This window comes from Phragmites australis, chromosome 1, assembly GCF_958298935.1.
Source record: "Phragmites australis chromosome 1, lpPhrAust1.1, whole genome shotgun sequence".
NCBI lineage: Eukaryota > Viridiplantae > Streptophyta > Magnoliopsida > Poales > Poaceae > Phragmites > Phragmites australis.
Window position 1 is genome coordinate 48,457,239 of NC_084921.1, and position 20,310 is coordinate 48,477,548.

A 20,310-nucleotide genomic window follows, 5' to 3' on the forward strand; every position below is an offset into this window, starting at 1 on the left:
ACTTCTACTTGAGAGTTCTCCAACTGAATCGAAAGTCTATGGATTCCTAACTGGATGTTGATTTTCCCGAATGCCGTTAAAATTCAAAATCTCGCAGAGGAAAATAGAGCAGTAGAGACTAGAAACCCAAAAACATTTCGAAAAAGAAAAGATTCCACAAATAAAAGAAAAGAGAAAAATGACGTGCGAAACGAGCCTAGCAAGCCCAAGCCGGGCCTCCCCTGGCCCATTAGCGCCCTACGAAGAAATCTCACCATGACGGCGCGCCTATAAATGCCACCCCTTCGCTCTCTAGGGTTTCTCCTCGGACTCCGCCGGCGGCGTAGGGTTTTGCTCGCACCCATTACAGTAACCTCAAGCGCCGCGGCCCATCCCAAGCCCCAACTCGAACATCCTTTGATTCGATTGCGTTGGTCGCAACTCAGCGGATCGAGCGCGAGACCGGCCATGGCGCCGCCCCAGGCCAAGTCTGGTCTCTTCGTCGGTTTGAACCAGGGACACATCGTCACCAAGCGCGAGCTGCCGCCTCGCCCGTCTGACCGCAAGGGGGGTAAGAATCTCCGATCCTAAGCCTCCGATCTCGCACTACTCTGCTCTGTGATCTCAAGTGTGGGTTTGATCCCACCTACGGAGTCGAACTTACCTAGAATCATGCTGCGCCGTGTCTCTTGAATCTATCGTTGTGTTTTGGTGAATTAGATACAGGGGTCCGCCAGCTGTTTAGTTCAAGTATGTTTCGTGTTTGACTTGGTAGGAGATTAGCATTTTAATTTGGTGGATTCTGCTTGGTTTAAGTATTCTAGTGGTGAGTTGTTTTGCTCATTTAAACTGACCTGCTACTGTAGGTCTAACATTAAGGTGGTGTTCGGTTGGCAAACGCAAATGCAAACTTAAATGCTATTAGAAGCCGCTGGGAGTGGTAACGATGTAACGGACTACAGAGTTTGTTTGGTTCACGTCGATGAATTGCAGCCCCTCATCTCTCTCCTCGTAAAGAAACTCCAGCGCCTCCATGGATTGCCGCCGGATCTGGCATCCTCGCTCGCTGCCAACCATCAAAACGAGCTCCTCTCATGTCCCTCTTCTAGTTTTCTGTGACCCTGACCTTCCTTTCGCCGGCCTTCACCCAAATTTGCTGCTGCTACCCAAATCCCGTCTGCTCTTCCTGATCTCCCAAATCCACCACCGCAACCTGAGCTCCACTCATGTCCCTCTAGAGGTCGATGCTAGATTCCAAGCTTGCCGATCATGCTTGCCACCAGCCTTTCGACATTTGTGTGTTTTTCGGCACTTGCTGCCCGCCACGAGTTCGTGCTGCCATTCCGGACCATGCTGTCTCCGCTGCATGATTGCCGGGCAGCGCCATGTCGATGGCTTGCCGGAGATGGGACCGGAGGGTGTCGTATGCAGAGGAAAGACATAGGAGAGAGGATAAGAAGAGGCAAGCTCCGCGCTGCCGTGTGCGGAGAGGAGAGAATCGTGCACAGTCATGGAGGTGGGGAAGAGTTGTAACGGGATCTGACACAACTCGATATCGGGAGTAATGTGATTTGTATTGGGCTGTAATCTGTTACCAGGGTACCTGATTACACCTCATCCAAACCAAACAACATCTGATGGAAACAGGTCCCGGTGTAATCGGATCGCACCTGTTTTCTACTGAACCAAACACCAAGTGTTAGGGAACTGAGACATATCATGAATTTATTATTGAATGATCCAAATTGTTAGGTCAAATAGGTGTATTGCTTTTGGCTTGAGGCAGCTATGGGTGGTAAAAACATTTGTGGAGCAATGGAAAAGATATCAGAATTTCCTTACAATCACAAGCAAACCCACCATTTTGAAATCAGATTGGTTTTGTATTATTTTAATCATCATGCCTCATCTCACCTTTGGCAATATGGAGATTTCAGTACTCCAAGTTGCTAGTCCTGGAGGCAGATATTAATTGGTGAGACATAATGTGGAAGCTTAATCACATTTTGATTTTGTTTCTAAAACATCTCACTAAATTCACTTTCCTGCACCACTTGATGTACTTTACACATGAAATTAAGCAGAACTGTCACCGTTGATGTAACAATAAGGGTTAGAGAATTGAACCACGATTGGATTGTACTATTGAATGATCCACATTGTAAGGTCAAGTAGGTGTGTTGCACTGTTGCTTTTTGCGCGAGAAAGATATGGGTGGTAAAAAAACAGTTGTTGACCTGTAGATATCAGGATTTCCGTACAATCACAAGCAAACACACCATTTTGGAAACAGCTTATTTGTGTATTTATTTATGCTGATCATCATGCCTCATCTCACCTTTGGCAATCTGGAGATTTCAGTACTCCAAATTGCTAGTCCTGGAGGCAGATATTAATTGGTGAGACATAACGTGGAAGCCTAATCACATTTTGATTTTGTTTACATCTCACTAAATTCACTTTCCTGCACTTGATGTACTTCACACATGAAATTAAGCAGAACTGTTACCCTTGATGTAACAATAAGGGTTAGAGAATTGAACCATGATTTGATTGTACTATTGAATGATCCACATTGTAAGGTCAAGTAAGTGCGTTGCACTGTTGCTTTTGGCGCGAGAAAGATAAGGGTGGTAAAAAACAGTTTTGGACCAGTGGAAAAGATACCAATATTACCGTAAAATCACATGCGAAATCACCATTTTGAAAACAGCTTATTTGTGTATTTATTTATGTTGATCATCATGCCTCATCTCACCTTTGGCAATCTGGAGATTTCAGTACTCCAAGTTGCTAGTCTTGGAGGCATATATCAATTGGTGAGACATAACGTGGAAGCTTAATCACATTTTGATTTTGTTTCTAAAACATCTCGCTAAATGCACTTTGCTGCATCAGTTGATGGACTTTATACATGATGCCATCTTAGTCTTTTCAGCACCTGTATGCGTTAATTTAATGACTTCTTTCTGTTTTCATTCGTTTTGCATCCTGTTCTTATATCTCTCTCGCCCCAATTTTTGCAGAAAACTACCAAGTGACTTTAGTCAGAAACTTGATTAGGGAGGTTGCTGGGTTTGCTCCGTATGAGAAATGAATCACTGAGCTTCTCAAGGTTGGGAAGGACAAGCGTGCACTCAAGGTGGCCAAAAGAAAGCTTGGTACTCACAAGAGAGCAAAGAAGAAGAGAGGAGATGGCAAATGTCCTCAGGAAGATTAGGTGTGTGATCTTTTCTGTGCCATTTTATACTGTGATTGATATTACACTTTGTTTCATCACAGTGTGGTTCTACCTTTTTAGTTTTGGATGTGTTTTTGCAATGTGTCGTGGATCTGTTATGAATTATTTTGGCATGTTTTGGATAATGGACCTGTTAAATTTATAGGTGAAGGAATGATAAATGATCTGTAGGCAATAACTCAATAGAATGTTTTATATTAGCAGAATTTTAGCATGGATAAATGATATATGATCTGTAGGCAATAACTCAATAGAATTTCATCTGCAGTGGTGCAATGATTTCTCTGTTAAGCTTTTTAGATCATTTAACAATTGTGTAAAGTTAAGTGATAAGTTTATTACATTGTTTGTATTGTATATTGAAAACACACTGCTTTGAATGCAGTGCATACCACTACTAGAAATATGATGCAGTAGTGCTGGCTGGTGTTTACGTCTGTAGCCTTTTTTTTTTGCCTATGCGACTCTTCAATGCTGCTGAATTATGCTATTGGGAATATGAAGCTTCTGTGAATTCTCCCTTCTCTCTCAAACATAAACAAACTGAACCTTCTCTCATGGTTTGCAGGTCTGCTGGTGTTAGGGATGGAAACGGATCGAATACGTATGGAATCGAATTCGGATAGTATGATTTACTATATTTTAATCCGAATGCGAATACGGATCCGGATATCCTCGAATACGAATACGAATCGGATAGTTCGAATACGAATCCGTATTCAGATATTTACTCAATTCAACTCAGAAGCACATATCCTAAAATTCAACCTAGATGAATAAAATTTAAGTGCAAGTTCATAGATAGTTAAAAAAAAAAAACTACAACTAAAGTAGACTCCTAATAATCTCTCAGATCGAAGTCAACTAAAATCATAAGGGATAATATTTCATACAGTGCCATATCAAAGTGAAATAAAGTCAAACAACAATGGTGTGACCATTGATGTGCAGTCCTAGATCAAAGTACATGACATTCAATTCAAATTCAAAGGAACTAAAATTGAACAAAACACTTCTAGAAAGTAGGCAGTAGCATTCCTAACACTAGGCAGGAGAATAGCAAGCAGCCAAGCACCAAGTAGTCAAGCAGCATATGCTCGCCTACCACCTACTTCCTCCTTGGTGTGGTCTGCACAACCAGATCAAATATCGGTAAAAAATTTGTATAGTTTCCTAACAGAATAAACATGATATTTTTTTCTACTTTTATTTCTAGTTGTGAAACAAATTGGTCACCAAACTTTACAAGTTATGAGAACAAAATCAACAGACTCTTTGTCCAAAACATATATAGGACAAGAACATATGTTCTAAAAACCAGGAGGAAGTATTGATATAGAGATGATGAATTAAATCTTGATATAAATTTGTGTCATTGTACTCCATATAGCCATCATGAGAGTGGAAATTTTGATAATGAAAAATTCAAAAGAATAGAAAGTCACCTAAAGAAAGAGCCATCCTAATTTTCTTCCAGTTCCAGATTCACAATGGTGTCATCAGCATTAGCAAGAGCACCTACAACACATGATGATCAAACGATATGTATAAACAAATAAATCTTAGAATCTAAAACTAACAGCATGAAGTCTAGCTAAATAGTTCATATACCTTCATCTTGTTGGACTTCATTTATACTAAGACCAGCTAAATCGTCAAGAATTGAAGGTACGCCACTTTAATCTGAAATAAATAGACAAAAAGATACCAGGAAAATTAGTAGTGACTAATGTCAAGTGGAAATACAAATATACAGTGCCACTTTGATCTGAAATAAATAGACAAAAAGATACAAGGAAAATTAGTAGTGACTAATGTCAAGTGGAAATACAAATATACAGTTCTGAGAAGTACATAAGTGGCAATTACCTATCCTTGATGCTCTTTGTTGAGAGTGATTTGAGAGAGTTTTAGAGTAATGAATGTTGATCTATTGATTGCTGTGTCACACATATATATACATGTTCAAAGGGCATGAACATGTCCATTCAGTAGTGAATGGTTGCCTTTTGGTTCAATAACTGAAAGCAGTTAGTGTGCTAATTGATCACATGCTAAATATCTACTTGTAACACTCCCTCTGGATCAATTATCTTGTGTGTAAATTTCTTGTTAAAAACTCGTCTAAAAACCCTGTGGGAAAAATATGAGGAGAAATAATATGTTATGTGTTGATATACCATTAAAAACTCCTTTAAATCCAATGGGAAAATATAAGGAGAAAATGATATGGTATATTTCAGTTATTGCTTCATTGTAAGTTCAAATGAGAAAACTCATTGATGAATTTAGAGAGCAATGATTATGATCTTTAGACCATATTTAAAACCTCCGAAAACATTTTGGAAAAATAGGAGGAACAAAGTAGATATTGCCTCATTAAAAACCTTATTATGAGAAATCGTAAAGGGAAAAACTCATAAAGGAAAAGAGTGCAATAGAACAGGTTATTTATTCAGGGATCAATCTCCCCCTGAATCTTGCAAATCCCGTAGTCGTCGCATACCAATTCTATTAATATATTTTTGGAATATAGAAGTTGGTAAAGACTTGGTGAACAAATCAGCGAGGTTATCACATGATTTGACTTGCAAGATTTCTATTTCCCCATTATTTTGTAATTCATGAGGGTAGAACATTTTAGGAGCAATATGTTTAGTCAAATTGCTCTTTATGTAATCTGTTTGCATTTGAGCAATGCATGCAGAATTATCTTCATAGATAATTGTTGGTGATTGAATAGATTCAATACCACATGATTGTTGTATGTGATTAATCATTCTGCGAAGCCATACGTATTCACGTGATGCTTTATATAATACGATTATTTCAGAATGATTAGTGGATGTAGCCACTAGAGTCTGTTTTGAAGACTTCCATGAAATGGCTGTTCCGCTATTTAAGAACACAAAGCCTGTTTGTGACTTGGCATTATGGTGATCTGATAAGTAACCAGCGTCAGTGTATCCAATCATATCCGTATCTTGATTTCTTTTAAAGAGAAGATCAAGATCTATAGTGCCTTGGAGATATCGTAAGATATTCTTGACTCCTGTCCAATGATGTTTAGTTGGAGTAGCGCTATACCTAGCTAGTAAGTTAACTGCAAATGCGATATCAGGCCTGGTGCAATTTGCAAGATACATAAGTGCTCCAATAGCACTGAGATAAGGAACTTTGGGTCCCAGTATCTCTTCTCCTTCCATCCTTGGTCTAAATGGATCCTTTTCCATATCAAGAGATCGAACAACCATGGGAGTCTTTGAAGGATATGATTTTTCCATATTGAATTTTTCCAATATTTTCTGGGTATATGCGGCTTGGTGTAGTAAAACACCTGAAGGATAATGCTCGAGTTGTATTCCCAAGAAAAATTTGGTTTTACCCAAATCTTTCATTTTAAATTCCGTATTTAGATGATTGCGTGCTTCATTTATATCTTCTGTATTTCCAATGATATTTAGATCATCAACATATACAGAGATAATACAAAATCCTGTTGAGGATTTCTTTATGAAGACATGGGCAATCATCATTGTTGGAATATCCCTTTTGTAAAAGGAATTTTTTTAGTCGGTTGTACCACATTCTTCCCGACTGTTTTAAACCATATAATGATTTTTTAAGTTTTACACAGTACATGTTGCGGTTTGCGTTTGGATTCAGAATGTTAAGTCCTTCTGGAACTTTCATGTATATATCCGAATCAAGTGACCCATAAAGATATGCGGTCACTACATCCATCAATTGCATAGATAGATTATTTTGAACTGCCAATGAAATTAAATATCGGAACGTGATTCCGTTCATTACTGGAGAATATGTCTCATTGAAATCAATGCCAGGTCTCTACGTGAACCCTTGTGCTACAAGCCTCGCTTTATATCTCACCACCTCGTTGTTTTCATTCCGTTTGCGGACGAAAACCCACTTGTATCCCACAGGAAAAATATTACGAGGAGTAGGTATCACTGATGTGAATACCTCTCTTTTGGAGAGCGAGTATAATTCTTTCTGGATTGCGTTCTTCCATTGTGTCCAGTCTGAGCGCTTACGGCACTCTGCCATGGTCTTTGGATCTGGATCATTGAGAAGATCGTTTGTAATCTTTGAGGAGAAGTATGTGTCGATAATTGTAGTCTTTCTGTCAAATGATTCTCCAGAATCAATATAGTTGATGGAAATTTCATCTACCCTTTCCGACTCATTGTGATTTCCCATTGTTATTGAGTCTGGGTGTTCCGATTTCCTAGCATGAGTATTTGTGTGCACCGTTGAGCTAGGATCTGGATGTTGAGCATCCAATGGATGTTTACTATCCTTGGGTTTTGGGTGTCTTTCAACTTGACGTTGATTTGCATTTACTGATTTGGAGGAAGGATTCCTCTGTTTCCGCGGTAGCTTGCAAGAAGCTTTATCTTTTGTGTCCGTACTTCTCCCTCTCTTATTTTGATTTGGGGGTTGAGTGGTTTTATTTGGTACCTCCACTCTTTCCGGCACATTCCTAGCAGGAATATAAGATTTAGTGACACCTTTATTGTTAGTAAATGCATCTGGCAGGGTATTTGCAATATTTTGCAAATTTATTATTCTCTGAACTTGGAGTTCAGATTCTTGAGTACGTGGATCTGTGTAGGAAATGTCCGTGGCATTCCAATTGATTTCCTGGCATTCTTTCTGGTACTTGAAATCTCCCCCTAATGCTGGAAAATGTCCCTCATCAAATATACAGTCAGCGTAACAGGCTGTAAGAAGGTCCCCTGTTAGGGGTTCTAGGTATTTTATGATCGACGGAGAGTTATACCCTATATAGATCCCTAATTTCCTGTGTGGGCCCATTGATGTACGCTGTGGTGGTGAGATCGGTACGTATACAGCGCAACCGAACTTTCGCAGATGGGAAATGCTTGGGGGATTTCCACGTACTAACTGCAGTGGGGAAGTAGTGTGATATGCAGTTGGTCGCAATTGAATTAAGTTAGCAGCGTGTAAGACTGCGTGACCCCAACATGAAGTTGGTAGGTTGCAATTGTGTAATAATGGTCTTGCAATGAGCTTGATTCTCTTGATAAGAGATTCGGCCAAACCATTTTGAGTATGGACGTAAGGTACTGAATGCTGGACTTGAATTTCTAGGGTCATACAATAATCATTGAAGGTATGTGAGGTAAATTCAGCCGCATTGTTCATTCGAATGTATTGTATCCTATGTTCAGGATAATGTACTCGTAATTTAATAATTTGAGCAATAATTTTGGAAAAAGCATGGTTTCGTGTGGACAATAGACACACATGTGACCATCGTGTAGATGCATCAATGAGAACTATGAAATACCTGAATGGTCCAGTTAATGGTTGGATAGGGCCACATATATCACCTTGAATTCGTTCAAGGAATTTGAGTGGTTCAGCTCTAATTTTAAGATAAGAGGGTCTTAAAATTAATTTCCCTATGGCACATGCGGTGCACACAAAATCCGATGGTTGTGGAAATTTGGCAGTATTTATGCCATGACCAATTGAATTGCAGATAATTTGTCGCATCATTCCAACACCGGGATGACCTAGGCGATCATGCCAAATTTGAAATGTGTCAACATTCTAAAAAATTACCTTATATGCAACATGTGGTACGGGCTTGATGTATGTATAATACAATCCTGAGGATAAAGAGGGAATTTTTTCTAGTATTTGTTTTGCATATCCGTTATTTTTGGTAATGAGGAGATATTCCTCTTTGTTGTCATCGTGAGTTTCAATATGGAAATCATTTTGACGAATATCTCTATAACTCAGTAGGGTACGTGTTGAATTGGGATACAGGAGTGCATCTTCGATTGTAATTTGAGTACCCATAGGGAGAGTGATTATGGCGTGACCAGAGCCAACAATCATAGCATCGCGTCCTGCGATCATCAAAATATTTCCTTGACTCTTTTTTCAGAGTTTGGAAATATTTAGTTTCCCTTAGTATAGAGTTAGTGGTACAACTATCCACTAAGCGCATCTCTTCTTCATTTGGATTGTCTCCCGTAATCATCTATATATATATAAAAATAGAGAATGTGAAATTCTTCATAGATATATATAGAATACATACAACTTTATTGAGTATCAATGTGTTAATACAATAGTATGACAACAACCTATTACAACACTATGTAGGACATAGATATTAATAATATCTAATTAATTAAGAGCCTAATCGAAGTCTCCAAATAAGTCATTGGAAGCAAAATCCACTAGCATATTGTCCATGCCCTCAAGGTCCTCTTGCTCTTTAAGAGTGATGTCGTTGTTCAGTTCTGGATGAATATTTTGGGAACAACTTGTCGTCCTGGTGGTGTCAGATTGAAGATTGAAATGAGCTTCAAATCTTTTGCCTTGAGTTGGTCGGCTTTGTCCAACGGACTTTAGGTAAAGATCAACCAAGTATTTTGGGGTGTGGCATTTCTTAGTTATGTGGCTGTAGCAACCACATTTACGACAAATATCAGATTTGTCTTTGTTATTGAAAATGCTCTTCCCCTTGTTATTTCTATGGAATTTCTGCTTCTTTATGTGGTTGTTCCTGCCTTTGAAGTTCTTTGGACGACGTTTGTTGCTGTCGAACCTCTTTGTATTCTGAACATTTGAATTTACTTCAGGTAAAGGGGCAGTGCCTGTAGGGCGCTGGTGATGATTCTTTAAAAGAAGTTCATCATGCTTTTCAGCCTGAAGTAAAGTATGAATTAATTCAGAATAGTGCTGATAGTTTCTAGCACGGTATTGTTGTTGCAATACCCTATGGGCAGGAAGCATTGTAGATAAAGTTTTTTCTATTTTCTCCGCATCAGTGGGAGCTTTGTCGCAGAAAAGCAATCTTGAGCAGATTTTGTGAACAGCATGATTGTATTCTCCAATGGACTTAAAGTCCTGAAGGCGAATGTTGGACCATTCGCGTTGTGCATCAGGTAGTATTACTGCCTTTTGCTGTTCATATCGCTCTTTGAGCGAGTTCCATAGGTCATGTGAATTTTCATCCATCAAGTATTCAGATTTTAAATCTAGATGTAAATGGTGCCTTATATAGTATAAAGCCCCATACTTGATTTGATCTTGAAGTGGCGGATCTCCCTCTTGAGGGGGATTAATTGCCGTCATAAGTCCGCGGGATGATAGACTTATCTTCATGTCCATTGCCCATGTTAGATAGTTTTTACCATCTAACTCGAGTCTTTCGAACTCAATATTGGACATTTTGTCCTACAAATTGACCAATGATTAAATGAATTTACATTTTGGGTAAATTAAAGAATCATGGTAATGTTGTAATAGTGCAAAAAAATTGTACAATCAAGTTAATACTTGAGTTGGATAGTGTAGACCTCAAATTATATTGGTAACACATTGAAGGTAGTCACCAAAATGATGAAAACCTTTTAGTAGTGGAGGCATAATCTGTAATTATTCAGTAGATGCCATGAATTCCACTAAGTTGTGTTATTCAAATCTTGTGTTAACACTATGTAGGTAATCACCAAAATTGGTGTAGACCTTCTTTAATTCATAAACATATTGGGTACGCACGTTGAGGATAGTCACTATATGTAAATATAGTGTAGATCCCTCAGTAGTTTATAGATACTACCTTGTGTATGGCCAATATGAAGTATGAATTAGAGTAATCACCTAAAAAGGTGTATAGTGTTATATCAAGCGAAGAGGTAATCACATATTTTGCAATAATATTAATTTTATATGAAAATTAATTGCTATTGCAAATTAATTTGAATGCATTATCGTAAAATGCTTGTAACATATAAGATTTTCAGAGAATACAAGGACTGGAACATATATATTTACAACATAAACAGAACGAAATACAATTATAGTTAAAGATAGGGGCTATAACGTAATTTTACAGGACTGTAAATTTAAATACTGAAATTGGCTATAAAATGCTGAAAACCCGAGGGGTTTTTTGTGAAAAAGCCAATTATTTCAATATTTTTTGACTGATGGGCTGAACAAACTTGGGCTGAGGCCTTTTTAGCCTTTCGGCCCAGCCCGGAGCACCCCCTCCCACCTTTCCTGTTGCACAGTATATATAGTGGCCGGCTAGGGTTTTCCAAACCCTAACCTGCTTTGGAGCCGCCGCCGCCGCCTGGTCTCTCGGGAGCTGGGCCGGCTATCACGTGGGGGGTGGGGCCGCCAGCCGGGGAAAACAGGCGCTGCAACGGTCGGCTTCGGCGGTGGAGCAGTGGTGGGGCGCGCCGGCCGGACGTCGGTGGCGGTCGGCCGAGGGGCCTTCGGGCTGCTGGCCTTGGAGTGGGTCAGCCGAGCCACCGGGCGGAGCAGCGGCCGGACGAGCCACCGGAGCAGAGGGTCGGGCGGAGCATGGGCCGGTCGAGCCACCGGAGCGGAGGGTCGGGCGGTCTGCCGGCCTTCACGGGTGGTCTAGTCGCCGGCGAAGCAGTGGCCGGCAGTCGGAGCAGAGGGGCCGGGCCGTCGGTGGGGTTGCAGAGCCGAAAGATAGTCGGACCGAGTCACCGGGAGGGTCGCCAAGCCGCCAGAGTTCGGGCCGCCGGCTGAGGAGTCGGCACGGCGGGGTGTCGCTGAGCAGAGGGGGCCGGTCTGCCGGTTCGCCGGCCGTTCATCGTGCAGAGGGGGGTCGCCAGCCGAGGGGTGCTACACCCCTTTCCCCCTTGCACATGCACGCGCCAAGGCGCGTTTAGAACCCCCCGGAGGGGAGGTCGAAGGCCGCAAGGGCCCATGACCCCGGGCGGAGGCCCGGACGGCGGTTAGCCGCTGCAGTGGCGAAGCGACGAAGGGTGCGGCCGAGCGGCGCAGTTGGTGTAGCCACTGTGGAGCCGGCGGTTGATGAAGAGGAGTCGGTTATTTGGATGAACGGCGCAACGGCCATCGAGACCGTGGTGGATGGGTCCTCCGAGATGACTTCCACAACTTCAATGCTGGAGTCGATGAAGGCAGGTGTGTTCAGATCGAAGCCCTGGGAAGGAGAGGCAGGATGGTAGTCCGCCATTGTTCCCGGGAGGCTTCTGCCGCGCCGAACACGGAAAATCCAGTCGCGGCGGTGGCCTTCCGTGGTTTCTGCCACTGCAGTGGGAGGAACCACGTTGGCCATGTCCATGGAAGTGCCAGTGGGTGGCACTGGAATAGAGGAAGACAGCGGAGTGTACTCCGGAGAGTACAACACGCGTTCCTCTGGATCTTCCTCCTCCTCGGATGCCATCTCCAGTGTGGTGTTGAAGAGAGGTGCAGCACCGCTGCGTGCTGCCATGGTTGGTGGAGGGCCGGCGGGGGCAGGGGCTGCTTGAGCCCTCATAAGGTCGTGGTTGTGGCCATGACGGCGAGGACGACGTGTGCGGCGACGGCGACGGGCACGCCGTTGGCCAAACGGCGAGATGTGCCGTAGAACTGCCGCCTCCAAGTCCATCAAACAGCGAAGAATGTCTCCAGTGGTGGATGAAGGTGAGGCCATCTCTTATCTTGTACCTTAATCTGGGAGAGGCCTTCGTGCCTTCTCTGTTGGTGAGGCCGGTTGGCCCTTCTTCTTTTTTCTTGCTGTTGTGTAATGGCCAAAATGCTCTTTTGGGTGATTCTAAGTGCTGATAACGTGTTGAGAGTGATTTGAGAGAGTTTTAGAGTAATGAATGTTGATCTATTGATTACTGTGTCACACATATATATACATGTTCAAAGGGCATGAACATGTCCATTCAGTAGTGAATGGTTGCCCTTTGGTTCAATAACTGAAAGCAGTTAGTGTGCTAATTGATCACATGCTAAATATCTACTTGTAACACTCTTATCCAATCCTTGGTGCAAATAAGTGCCTCAACAACTTGAGGGTCCAAACGGCTACGATATTTGTGAACAAGTCTTCCTCCAGAACTGAATGCAGATTCAGATGCTATTGTTGTCGCAGGGATAGCCAAAACATCCCTTGCAACTCGAGCGAGGATAGGATATTTTGCACCATGGGCCTTCCACCAGCTCAAAATGTCGAAGTATTCACCTTCTTTCCAACTCAACAATGGTTCATTGTTATATTGATCTAGGTCAGACTGCTCTTGGCCAGTTTCAGTATTGTCCCTTAGAAATGAATTTAATCTTTTTCTCCTTGGCTCCTCATTTAAGTTCGTATAGCAGTAAGAAGTTCTAGCTGCAGTTTGTTGCACAGGACTACTTGCAGCAGAAGCATAAATGGAGGCATAGGAATCATAAAGCTTTTGCAGAACTTTTTTGAATTCATACATATCATCAAATCCATAATCATCTGACATCTCACTGTAATAAAATTCTACCACCTTCATCTTGTACCGGGGATCTAAGAAGCATGCAACTGCTAGAGCAATATTGCTCATCTCCCAATACTTATCAAATTTTCCCTTCATGGACTTTGCCATAGAAACAATGAAATTGTCACTGCTTTGGAGCCACTCAATAATTTTGAGGTTAATTTCACAAAATTCTGAAAAGAAACAAGTTCGCTGTTGGATAATGAGTTCTTGAGAGAAGTTTAGTGACATCATAAAAGATTTCCAAACAGTTACACAGGGCAGCAGCATTGTCCCAGTCCTCTCTTGCAGGAGCATGCGGACCATATTTATCGGGATTGAGTAGAATAAGCCTTTGAAAAACTCTTTTAAAGTGAAGAGCATCTGCTAGCATTAAGTAGGTTGAATTCCATCTAGTAGACACATCTAAAGAAAGGCCTCTTTCTGCTATTCCCATATCAGTAGCATGCTTAAAAAACAACTCCTCTTGCACAGGTGAGCTCTTGACAATAAGGACTAATGAACGAATGTTTGCAATAACAGCTGAAATTGTGCTCACACCATCCCTAGCAATGAGGTTAATAATATGGGCAGCACATCGCACATGAAAGAACTTGCCACCACAATGTATAGAACCAATATTCTTAAGGGTAGAAATGATTGTGTCCACACAAACATCATTTGCAGCTGCATTATCTAAGGTTAATGCAAATAACTTATGATCAAGGTTCCATGAGGCCATGTTTTGCATAAATGCAGCACTCAAATTAGCTCCCGTATGCCTTCCCTGAAGATGCATGAAGTTTATAATTCTTTTGTGTATCTTCCATTCATCATCAATGAAATGACAAGTAACACATAGGTACCCCTTATTCTGATTAGAAGTCCACACATCCATTGTGCAGCTGAACCGACAGTTAAGAGAGCTATAATAGTCATAAAGCTTGTTCTTCTCATTGTAAAAAATATCCATTATCTTAGTCCTTGCAGTTTTGCGGCCCATTATTGGGAAATTTGGGTGCAAAGATCTAATAAAGTCATTTGTATACTCATGCTCGTAATAATTGAATGGATACTCATGCATGATAATTGCTAGATAATATTTTTCGAGACTAGTTTCCTCATCATACTTCCCAACATCTGCATACGATTTTTTCACGCTAGATTTTGCTTTGTTTTCATCATGAAATGAATAGTAATAATTCCATAGACGTGTTGTACCCTGCTTGCTTGGGGCACAGAGAACATCATCACAATAGATGCATGCTGCCATCAGCTTCTTGATAACCATGTCATCCACCTTTTCTTCAACAAAAATTTCAGTGTAATGCTGCCAAACCTTCGAAGTTTTCTTCTTTGGAGGTCTGACTTTGGTGGCTGAAGTTCTTCCTGTTGGAGACTCAGTATTAGTCTCAGCACCAATTGGAGTAGTATCCATAGCATCAGCCTCTATATCCCTCTCACTTGCATTCATATTGGCACTGTCATTTGGCTCCCTTCCAGTTACAGATGGCACTGTCCTCTGCAAGAAACAAATTTGATAATGAAAAGGCTGCATAGTGTTGTAGTGTACATGAGCAGCTAAAAATCATTCACATATATGGATGTACCTGCTTATTTCTCGATGACCTTGTGCTTTTTGAAACCATGGTTACTGTACTGCCTCACTTGTCCTTTTGTAACTTTCAGGACCGTAATTTGGGAACAAAGCTTTTATATATAAACTAACAGAGTTTGGTAAATTGGCAATACAATATTCATCACAAAACACCCCACGCATATGCTAGAAGGGATCATTTAAGGCTTAATCACACAATGCAAAAGCTGATTATAAATGCAGTCTTTCATGGGTACTGCAGTGTTGTTATTTATGAACACAAGAGCTTGGGAAATAAACTGTAGTGAAAGCTACAGAGGAGGGCTGCCGTGGGGGGAGTGCGCAGGAGGCCAGGAGGGGTGGCTGTGTTGCCATTGGAGCACAAATTGGAAGGGGGAAGCAGCAGCGTCACACCGTGGGAGTGGAGTCGCCGCCGTGGGAGGAGAGCGGCCGCAGGAGCACATGAGCAGCCGCAGGCCGCAGCGGAGGTGCCGTCGTGTTGCCGCCGGCGAGCGGGTAGGGTTAGGGTGTTGTACTGTTGTTGCCTATGGGGAATTTTGGATGAGGAGAGAAGAGAATGAATGGGGAAAGTGGGCGGCTGCGATAGATAAGGCGCACCGTGTGCAGACGCGTGCGGGGGCAGGGGTTGATTTTGGCGCGAGACGGAGGCGCGAGCGGAGCGGGGCGCGGCGCGCTGAAAAAAATTTGTCGGCTCCCTGTCGGATGCGGATAATATCCGATTTTACATCCGGATCTCACTAAAATTCGGATATCCGTATCCGAATCCGGATTTTCCAATCGAATTCGGATACATCTATTTCAGTATCCATATTAATACGGATACGAATACGAATATCCATATTTACATTTTTAGCGGATACGGATTCGGATAATTCGGATTTCTTGCCATCCATTTCCTGTTGCTGACAAAAAGAAATAGATTTTGCACGATCAAGATTCCTGTGGCATCCTTTGTTGCGTATTTCTTCAGTTCCTGCGAACAGAACGTTTTAGGGCCTGTTTGGTTGATGGCTATATTTTACCACACTTTTGTGCCACAAGTGTGGCGCGTCACGGTTTTTTTGCCGGACAAAACGCCCGCCACTTTTTTGGCCTGTAGGACATTCCAATACTCGGTTCCGAGTAAACCTTCAAGTTTTGATACTATCCTCGCCACATGGGTTTCTTTGTTTATCGCTCCTAGCAATCGATTCGACAAAAATCAGCTGATTTTGTTGGACATGCTATTTACACACTTGTCATAATGTACGAAGAGCCAATTTATCGGTGTTATTGTGTAACTTCTGCACGTGGTAGATGTTTTGCCAAAGGGGCATCATTCAGTGGGACATGATGCTAATTGTACAAGGAAGCGGTACTGTGGAAGCCTGTGACGCCTCCTGGTCAGTTTGTTCGGTACAATAGTACAAGAAGCTTCTTGGTCATTGTATGAGCGAATGAAAACTCATATTATTGATTTATAGGGTTTATATATTTATATATGATGAAAGCTATTGGAGATATATCATTTATCAATAGATAAAACTTTTGTTAGTTAATAGTGTAATTGATTGTATGGTTAAACATCTAAATTTAATAGAGGTGTTTATTTGTAACTATCTCTCTTAGATCAATTTGATTATTTGTATATCGTGTAAAAACTTTTAAAATCATATGTAAAAAATTTAAGAAGAAATATAATATAGGGATTTTTTTTAATTTAGTGAAAAAATAAGAAGAAAATGATACATCATATATCAATTATTGTCTCGTCATAAACCTATATGAGAAAACAAAGAAAAAACCAATAAATGAATTTAGAGAACAATCGGTGTGATTTGTGAATCAATACGTCTTTGATACATCATTTAAAAACCCTGGCAAGGATATATATTATATATACACGGTGAGTTTATTCTACATCTAGGCGCAACAATGAACTACGTTGCGCCACCTTTATTTGCTGCATCCACCTTCGCACCATCCCAGTTATGACTAAGAAACTAGTCAGTTACGACGGCACATATAGTTGAGTTACAATCACATGATAAAAAGTGTATAATTATGAGAAGCATTATAGTTTACTGCTGCGCCACCCCCAGTTATGATTAAGAAAATAGTCAGTTACGATAGCACAGATAGTTGAGCTACGATCACATGACAAAAAGGTCAGTTACGATAGCACCTATACTGTTTTTTGATCGTAATTGAAGTGTGTGCAGAGGTGATCTAGTTACGATCACACTTACAACTAAGAAAATAGTCAGTTACAGCAGCACAAATAGTTGAGTTACGATCACATGATAAAATAGTCAGTTACGATAGCAACTACACTGCTTTTTGGATTGTAACTGGGGGTGTGCGCAGAGGTGACCCAGTTACGATCACATGACAAAAAATGCATAATTACGGCTAGATAAGGTACCTAGCTATGACCATATATATTTGTACTAACTAACCTATCTTATGAGTCGCAACTATACTATTTTTTATTATAACTGCAGGGTGGCGCAATAATGAACTACAATACGTCTAGGCACACAATAGATATATAAGTGTGTGTGAGTGAGAGGCTATTCTGCGCTTATGTGTGGAATAGATCTGCGTTGCGTGCTACCCGATCAACAGAGTCAACTTCTTCCCCTTGTGCATCCTAGCTTCAAACATGCACAAAATAAAGGAGCCAACCAACCAGCTTGTGTGTTACCCATCATTCTACCCACATGGCTTGTACGCAAGAGATATTTTGTTGGTTTTAATCATTAAAATGCAATATCTCTAAAACCACATATCCAATTTTTGATCTATTTGAAGCATATTGTTGGAAAAAATATGCTTAACAAAATGAGATCTATGAAGTCTATATTTTGATGAAGTTTTAGGATCATAAAGGAGTTACGTTCATATAGTTATAACATGGTAAACACTCTAGTTACAATATGGTGAATATTACAGTTACAACATGGTGAACTGTAGTGTTGAGTGTCGACTAGTTACAACAAGGTAGGCACTCTAGTTATAATATGGTGAACACTGCAGTTACAATATGATAGACACTCTAGGTACAACATGATGAACATTGCAATTATAACATAGTGAACTGCAGTGTTGAGTGTCGACTAGTTACAATAAGTTAGACACTCTAGATACAATATGGTGAACACTATAGTTATAACATGGTAGACAATCTAGTTATAACATGCTGAACAATATAATTACAACATCGCCGATTGCAATCAATCAGCTTGGACGTGTTAGTTAAATTGTAACATTGTCGATTGCAACATGCTGAACCTATTTGCATCCGAGCAACACAAGCAATATTATTTTTGTAGATAATAGTTGATGATTCAATGGAACCAATACCACTTTTGTATCCTGTTGATCATTCTACGAAGCCATACATAAGTCTGTGATGTTTTAGAATGTTAGGTAGAAGTAGCCATTGGAATCTGTTTTAATAATTCCCATGAGAAGACTATACTATCATGAAATTAGTCTATAATATGATGTTATAGGATCATATAACTAGTATTTAGATATCCTGTTAAGGTTATATCTTGATTTTTCTAACAAAATAAACTAAGATCTATGGCACTATAAAGATATCTGAGGATATCCTCTTTGACTCCCGCCTAATGGCGTTGTTGGAGCTATGCTATTTTGATATAGCAAGTTATCTACAAATGTAATATCCGACCTGTTGTGAGCAAGATGCATAAGTGCTTTGATGGCACTAACATATAGACCTTCAGTTCAATATCGTCAATCCACAGTATGAATAGATCCTAATTCATATTTAGAGATTGAATGATCGTAATTATTTTGATGGATATGATTGTCCAATATTATTTGGATATTGATGGACTGATGGATAAATATTCATGAAGGAATATACTCAAGTTGTAGACTTAAGCGAAATTTGGTTTTACCCAAATCATTCATCTCAAATTCCATCTTAAGATGATTACACGATTTCGTATGTGGTTTGAGATGATACAAAATCCAATTGGAATTTTATTATGAACACATTTATACAATCATCATATTTGGAGTAACCCTTTTATAGAAGGAACCCATTTAGTCAGTTATACTATAAACAACGTAACTGTTTGAAGTCATAGAGTGACTTAAGGTTTATACAATATATATACATACATATATACATACATATATATATATATATATTAAATATAGAAATATACTTTTCATACATACCATATGGTATGTAGCATCATAATTGATAACAGGTCTCTGCATGAGCCCTTATGCTACAAGTCTTGCTATTTCACTACCTTATGGAATATAAATCCATTTTTCTTCCGTAGAGAAGACATTATGTTGTTGAGCGAAAACAATTCTTCTTAAATACCACCTTTGGATTGACCAATTTGAGTGCTGAAACACTCCGCCTAGGAGTTTTGGACTGGATCCATGTTGAGGTGTAAGACAATTTTGAAGAGAAATATATATTTATAATTTGTAGTCTTTGCATTGATTGATTCTATGGAATCAATATAGCTTATGAAAGTATTATCCTGTTTAACTACGTGTATTTCCCAAAATAATGGAGTTACATGTTCCAATAACCCAGCGCCTGAATTTGTGTATACATTTGTGCTGGGCTTTTGGATGTTGAACAACCATAGAATTTAGATAGTGAATATCTATAAGATATCTATCAACTTGGTGTTGATTTGCATTTACTGTCTTAGAGAATGTTCCCCTTTGTTTCCCAGAATGCTTGCCAAAAGTTGTATCCCTTGTGACCATACTTCTCCCTCACTTATTTTGATTTGGGAGTTGAGTGATTTTGTTTGTTACCTCCACTCTTTATGGCACATTAATAGGAGAAATCAGATTTGATGACATCTTTATGACGAGTACACGCATCTGACAGATTATTTGTAATATGTTACAAATATAAGATAGTCTGAATAAGGATTTAGATCTATGGTATGTAGATATAAGGATTAAATGTGAACATGTGTTACACTCTCTTCTGATTTCTGGTATTCTTTGTGGTATTAATCTCCCCATAATACCGAAAATTGTGTATAAAATGTTATGAGTATACGGGCAATGAATAAATCCCTTGTGATGAAAAGGTTTATTATTATTATTATTATTATTATTATATATATATATATATATAGTGATTTGCATTTATATTCAGAATACGAAGTCCATTAGGGACTTATATGTCCAAA

At 40.0% G+C, this 20,310-nt stretch overlaps 1 pseudogene; it reads left to right on the top strand.

The window, feature by feature from the left end:
• The first annotated feature begins 298 nt into the window (after nt 1-298).
• On the top strand, nt 299-3,892 carry LOC133924129 (large ribosomal subunit protein eL36y-like; annotated as a pseudogene).
• The last annotated feature ends 16,418 nt before the right edge of the window (nt 3,893-20,310 follow it).